Here is a 7595-nt window from a genome sequence, read left to right on the forward strand (position 1 = left end):
TGCACGTCCTCTTGCCATCACAGAGAGACAAAGTATAAAGTTTGGAGCAGGGCAGACTGTTACATTTATGGATAAAGATGACGGTAGTCTCCAAAATGCCAGAGTTTTAGGTAGAGCTGGCAAAGCAACAGGGAAATGGATACATTGGTACAACCTACAATACATTGAACCTGATGGTAGTAATGGACAAAAGAAGGCAGTTGATATGTCACAAGTTGACAATCTTAATGTTGATGTTGCCAAAGATGCTGATGTGCTCATTACTAAAGATGTCTCGTTTGATGTCGCTAAACAACAAGAGATTGAAAGTTGGCGTAAAAACAATGTTTTTGAGGAAGTTGTTGATGAAGGTCAAAAGTGTGTTTCCACAAGATGGGTGTGTAATTTAAAAGAAACGTCTGGTGGTATAGTGCCTAAAGCACGCCTTGTAGCAAGAGGCTTTGAAGAACTTAATACTGATGAGTTGCAGAAAGATTCTCCAACATGTGCTTCAGAATCACTCAGACTACTGTTAGCAGTCACCTGTCAAAACAAATGGCAAGTCCATTTGATGGACATCAAATCTGCTTTCTTACAGGGCATGGAGCTTTCTAGGGATATTTATATACGCCCCCCACCTGAGGCAGGAAGTGTCAATGTAATGTGGAAACTAAAGAAATGTGTATATGGTCTTGCTGATGCCTCATTGTACTGGTATAACAAAGTAGAAGAAATAATGATATGCACAGGAGGGAAAATGTCACAAGTAGATCCAGCAGTATTTTATTGGTTAGATACAGAGTTAAGGGTAACTGGGCTACTTGCTTGCCACGTTGATGATTTTTTTTGGGCAGGCTCAGAACATTTCTCAGCAGAAGTGATTCCCCAACTCAAGGCAGCATTCCTTGTTGGGCGTGAGGAGAATGACAACTTAAACTATGTTGGCATGGAGTTTGTTACTGTTAATGGTGTAGTAGAAGTGCATCAGTGCGGTTACATTGAAAACCTTCAGCCTATTCCTTTATAAGCAGCTCGTGCTATCCAGAGGGATGCCACTCTTAGCGAAACTGAAAAAGAACAACTTAGGTCAAAAATAGGACAGATCCTATGGGTTGCCAAGCAGACTCGACCCGATGTTATGTTTGATGCTTGTAGTTTGGCATCGAGTACTAAACATGCCACAGTGCAGTCTATTCATGAGGTGAATAAAGTTATTCGTAAGCTCAAATCAGAAAAGGTGACTCTTCCAAGACTTGGGAAACAATGATGCTTTAAAGTTGGTTGTCTTCAGTGACGCATCTCTTGGAAATCTACCAGATGGTGGCACACGGGGGTACTCTTATTGTCCTCATGGGAGAGAAAGGGAAGTTTTCACCTCTTTCTTGGCAGTCTAAAAGAATTAGACGTGTAGTGCGGAGTACTCTTGCAGGAGAAACCCTTGCTATGTCAGATGGAATAGACACTGCAGTTTTTCTAGCAACTCTCTTTTCGGAGCTCACTACTGGGAACGCTGGACTGAATGCTCCCTCACTGGTGTGTGTGACTTACAATCATTCTCTGTATGATGCTCTGAAGTCAACGAAACAAGTGACAGAGAAGAGACTCCGTCTGGAAATAAGCAGCATAAAGGAGCTCATACACAGCAAGAAAATCGGAAGGGTTCTCTGGTCAGACACTAAAACTCAACTTGCTGACTGTTTAACTAAGAAAGGAGCATCTGCCCTTGTGCTTTTGAAAGCTCTTAGTGAAGGACTATGGGACATTTCCTAAAAGGTGTTTTCATGGTTTGCTCTTAACACAGCCTTTATGGATGGCAATTTTTTATTTTTGTTTGACTACATGTTTGGGAATGTAACTGTTGATGTTCACTATATCCCTGCTTTGTAACAACAGACTTCACTGTGTTTTTTTTTTCTTTTAAAAAGTATAGCGAGATTGTTAACATGTATTCTCACTATATTATGTTCAATACGGTAAATGTTCACAGCATGGCTTTTGTGGATACTGGGGACGCATGCGCGGTGGACCGGTCGGTCTTGGAGGGAAACGTTTTTACTTGTTGTGAGTGCAGCTGGCTGGCGTGATGGCCGGTGCGTAGAGAGAAATAAAGTTTCTCAAAAGATAATAAACGTCATGTTTATTCTAGTTTAACAATATGCGCCAACACTACCATCTGATAATGGTGTGAAAGACAGCTTCTACCAGCAACTAGATGAGGCCCTTCATCATATCCCAAAAAAAGACAAGATCCTTCTTCTGGGAGACTTTAATGGTAGGGTAGGAAAGAACAATGGTATATGGAGTGGAGTACTGAGTAGGCATGGGGTTGGTCAGGTTAATGCGAATGGTCTGAGGCTGCTAACACTCTGTGCAGAGCATGACCTCACCATTACGAACACACAGAAGACCAAATACAAAACATTCTGTATGCACCCACGGTCTAAACACTGGCACCTGATTGATTATATCATAACAAGATGTACTGACACTAGTGATGTCTTGCTGACCCAGGCCATGAGAGGTGCAGAATGTTGGACGGATCACTGCCTGATCATGACCAAGCTCCACATCAAAGCACACCCCCCATAGTGTCTCAATAAACTCATAAAAAAGCAACTGAACTATGCTAAATTGAAGTCAGCCCCAGCACAGAATGAGTTCTGTCGCTCCGTAGGCATGATGGCCCTAGAGTTTGAGGACTTTCTGAGTTCTGACACAATTCCATGGATCAGAAATGGACCTCCCTAACCTCATTGCTACATCAAGCTGCAATCAACTCTATAGGCTACAGAGCCAAAAAACATCAGGACTGGTTTAACAAGAACTCTGACACCATCACATCCTTGCTAGAAACCATGCGAAGGGCACACAGGGCTACATCTGTCATCTTTCAGCAGCAGTGGCAAACAGCATGTAAGGAGGTACAAATAACCTTGCGCACTTTGCAAAATACATGGTGGATGAACAAAGCTCACGAGATTCAATAATATGCTGACAGAAATGATATTCACAACTTATACAATTCTATAGACTATATATAGGGCCCTAAGAATGTTCTATCACACCCTTAAAATCAGCGGACGGACTGACAACCCGGAAAGTTCAAAAGTGGATCCTGGCAAGGTGAGCTGAACATTTTGAAGCCCTACTTAGCCAGCACTTACCAACCGACCAATCCATCCTGAAGAGCTGCCAATTCGTCCACCCAACCCATTGCAGAACTTGACCACTCACCAATTTTTCAAGAAGTACTTACAGCCATCAACTCCCTAAAGAACAATAAGTCCCCTGGCAGTGATGGTATCTCAGCAGAACTTCTAAAACAAGGAGGATACTTGTGCACCAGAATGATATATCAGTACATCCTGCAGGTCTGGGACCAGGAGAGTGTCCCTCAACAATGGAGGGATGCTAAAATTGTCACCCTGTACCAAAACAGGGATGACAAGTCCATCTGCGGACACAGTCGTGGCATATCCCTACCAGCTGTTGCAGGCAAGATCCTAGCAAAGGTCATGCTATGCAGGATGGTGATGCACTTGACAGAATATCCGCTGCCAGGGTCACAGTGCGGTTTCAGGAAGAACAGGAGTACTGTTGATATGATTTTCACAGTAAAACAGCTACAAGAAAAGTGCCACGAACAACATCAGGACCTTTTCATGGCTTTTGTTGACCTCTCCAAAGCTTTTGACACTGTGAATCGGGAGCTACTTTGGAAAATCCTGAGCAAGTTTGGCTGTCTAAGCAAATTTGTGAACATTCTATCACAGTTCTATGATGGGATGGTGGCATGGGTGGCCATAGGAGGATAGGAATCAGTGCCCTTTAATGTATGCACTGGAGTGAGACAGGTGTGTGCTTGCACCAGTACTCTTCAACGTTTACTTCCTATGTGTCACAAAATTTTTTATAAAGATCTGGAGGACAGTAGCGGGATCACAATAGACTTTAGGCTAGAAAGAAGCCTCTTCAACATCCGAAGGTTTCAGGCAACCACCAAGTTGTCTGCAGTGCAGGTCCTTGAGCTGCAGTATGCTGTTGACTGCACTCTTATAGCTCACACACCAGAAGACCTGCAAACCATCCTTGCCGCAGTTGTGAATGCCTACAGCAGGCTGGGTCTATCAGTCAACAACACCAGGACTGAGGTGTTATGCCAATGGAGGTCCAGCCCCCCACCCACTATAGAACACCAACCACTCTCAGTTGCTCCATTTTTCAAATACCTGGGCAGCATCCTTTCTGAGGGCTGCAACACAGATCACGAAACTCATAAGACTCAAACAAGCCTCTGTAGCCTTCGGCAAACTCCAGAGTAAGGTCTTCCAAAACAAACAACTCCACACCAAAATTGCCATTCACAAAACTGTCTGCATCACAACTCTCCTATACAGCTGTGAAGCCTGGGTCACATACAGCCACCACCTAAGGTTGCTGGAGCGGTTCCATGTAAGGTGTCTGCAGTGAATCATGGGGATCACGTGGCGTGACCGTCTCCCTCATGCTGAGATTCTTGCTAGAACAAACTCAAGAGCATAAAAGCCACAGTCACTGAACACCAACTGCGCTGGCTTGGGTATGTCATCAGGGTGCCTCAAGAACGCCTGGCACGTCAAGTCCAGTATGGACAGCTTCATCTGCGCTGCAGGTCCGCAGGTGGTCAGAAGAAGTGATGCAAAGACCAGCTAAAAAAATCACTGAAGAAGTATTCAATCGACCCCTTGAGACTGTTGATGGCAAGCTGCCATCAACTGTTCCAACTGGCAGGAGATCTGCCACAGAGGTATAGAACAGCTGGAAATGGAGAGGAATGTGGGAAAAAAACAGAAAAGACTAAGGAGACACACAACGATGCCTGCCCCAACTAACTCAGACTTCATATGCCCAACGTGCAATAAAACTTGAGGATCAAGAATTGGAGTCTACAGTCATCAAATAACACCGTTAATGAGGAGGGATGTCATCATCGGACTCGATGGACTACCAGCAAGCAAACATAACACACCCGAGGTGGATGGGGCAATGAGAGATGAACTCCGAGCTAGGCAGTCGAAAACTGTGCATTGCTCCGCTTGTATTTGATGCACTTTTGCTAGATGTTTCGAAAGATTGCTTGTGTTTCCGCCCCTGCATACAAAAGACTTGTTGCACTTGTGGCAAAGAGCATTGTCAACATCGACTCTAGTGAAGTATAACCAGACTTTTGAGCATTTAGTTCTCTCTCCGCCATTGTTACTAAGAGCAGGCTCTGTGTATGTGTGTGTGCACGCACACACGCATCAGAGAGAGGCAGAGAGCTGGCCCTGCCCTTCGGCTCACACAAACAACAGGTTCCGAGAAAGAGAGAAATCTCTTCTGGATTTGGAATAGCAAAAATGCCTCATAGACAAATGTCTTAATCATATTACAAATTAGAAATTAGTTGGTGAGATAAAAAGTGCAAAATAACGTTGTTGTAGCCTAAAGACATAGGAAATGTATTTTACTTTCTCCAACACCGATAGCAGAACCATTAATGTCGGAGTTTATCAATGCTACGGTCTTTAATAATTTAGCACCGGCACCTGTTTAATACCGGATTTCGGTACCCATCCCTATCTCATGCTTTTGTTTGTGTATTCTTTTCTTCATTAGTAATCATAAACAAAAAGCAGACTCCCATTGTGGTCCACATAACTCCTCCTTGTTCAGATTGTATTACACATTATCCCTAGCAAGTCTGTTATTGTGCAATTAGAGCTGTTTTCATTTAAGGATATTTCAATGGTTTCATGTCGCTTGTTTTATAACGTAACTTGTTTCAGGAAAGTGGTGTTATTCAAAATATCCTCAAGGCCGATAAGTCCGAGGGCAAAATTGAAAGCACTTGCTAAGCGTATGGGTTTAAGTATTGTAGAATAGTAGCAAGGCTTTATCTCTATCTCCCTGCATGTGTCCTTAGCAGAGACGAGTGGTTGGTTGGAGGCAGACTGTGGTTGGAGGTTGGCAGGTTGCGAGCAGCTTCCATCAGGGTCTGAAGGACATCATAGGCCACGGCAAACAGGAAGTAGACAGGAAGGAGCCAAGTGAGACTCGAGACACGCTCGCCCACTGGCAGAGGTATTGAGAGGTGTCTGGATGAAGAGAGAGAGAGAAAGAGGTCAAGGTAATCTTTATTATCCCTGAGGGGTATTTTGTTGCATATTGCACAGCCAGCAGTAAACACAATCAACATCAATGATCAACACACAAACAATCCGCACAAAGAAACAGAGTTACTTGATGCTACTCAAAAGGCCAGCAGCAACAGGGACAAATGAATTCTTAAATCTACTGGTCCTGCATCTTGGCAGATTATATCTCCAACCAGATGGAAGCAACCTGAACTCACTGAACAAGGGGTGACTCGGGTAAGCAAGAATTGACTGAGTCTTCTTCGTGGCTCTGACTTTGGTCACATGGGAGAGGTCATTTAGATTTATGCCTGCAATTTTCCTGCACATCTCGACAATTCCTTCTAACCTGTTCCTGTTTTTCAAGGTAAGTGACCAAAACCAGCAAATAAAAGAGAAGGTCAGAACAGACTCCATAAAACAAGAGTAAAACTTTTTCAACATTAAAACTTCTGAGCTTCCAATAAAAATACATGCGCCGATGGGCCTTCACATAAACAATGTCAGCATTTGGTTCAAATGATAACTTATTGTCAATTACTGTCCCCAGATACTTATAATACTGTTGGACAACTTCAACAGCCTGGCTATAAATAACAGCAGGAAGAATAGGAGGAGGCTTCTTCCTAAAGTCAATAATCATTTCCTTTGTTTTGGACACATTTATGTCCAAGGAGGAGCGTTCACACCAGTCACTAAAATCATCCACCACTGGACTGTGCTCAGTTCCATCCGTTCCTGGGGGGAACCGATAGAAGGTAAAAGGACATCAGATAAAACGCAATTGACTTTCACCTTTTGAGACCTGTCAGTAAAAAGTTAACCAGCCAACAATAATAATCCAGGGTCAATGTTGTGGATGCTGGTAAATCCATCCACTGAAATGTGAGGTTGTATGCAGTTAAATTCTGAGAAGTCAATAAAAAGCAATTGTACAAAGTTCTTTGGACCATCCATCCAGGAGATCCAGGAACAGGTTGAGTAGGGTGCCTATGGCATCCTCAACGTCACCCCCTGCCTGCCCTGTAAGAAAATTGGCTCCAATTTTGGCTCCAATTTTGTCTGAGTTGCACCCAAAATCACTTTTTTTATAATCTTCTTGAAGGTTTTCCTGACAAGCGAGGTAAGTGCCACAGGCCTATAGTCATTGAGTGATTTTGGTGCTTTAATCTTGGGCACAGGTACAATCACTGAATCCTTCCAGAGACAAGGAACCCTATGGAGTTGAACTGACTTCATAAAGATGAAGGAACATGTCAGACAATGGCTGCACATTTCTTAAGAAGTCAACTGCTGATATTTGGACCGGGACTTTTTCCTCTCCTTCCCTCCCCTGAAGAGTTTAAAAACCTTGTCCCTATCATTCTGCTCTGAGAAAGCATTTCTATACACAGACAGTTCATTGCAAAAATCGTGCATTAAAATGATTATAAAAATGTTCAGGTCATTAGCAAGTTCAGA

General features: G+C 43.3%; 1 protein-coding gene across 1 annotated transcript in view; it reads left to right on the plus strand.

The window, feature by feature from the left end:
* tbl1xr1a (TBL1X/Y related 1a) overlaps positions 1-5943 on the plus strand; it is a 97419-nt gene extending 91476 nt beyond the window's left edge. Inside the window, exon 17 of the transcript XR_008809977.1 lies at positions 5927-5943. The gene's annotated coding sequence lies outside the window, so the exon portion shown is untranslated. The remainder of the gene's footprint in view (positions 1-5926) is intronic.
* Positions 5944-7595: the final 1652 nt, after the last annotated feature.

Source organism: Lampris incognitus, chromosome 3 (assembly GCF_029633865.1).
Source record: "Lampris incognitus isolate fLamInc1 chromosome 3, fLamInc1.hap2, whole genome shotgun sequence".
In the NCBI taxonomy this organism is placed as follows: domain Eukaryota; kingdom Metazoa; phylum Chordata; class Actinopteri; order Lampriformes; family Lampridae; genus Lampris; species Lampris incognitus.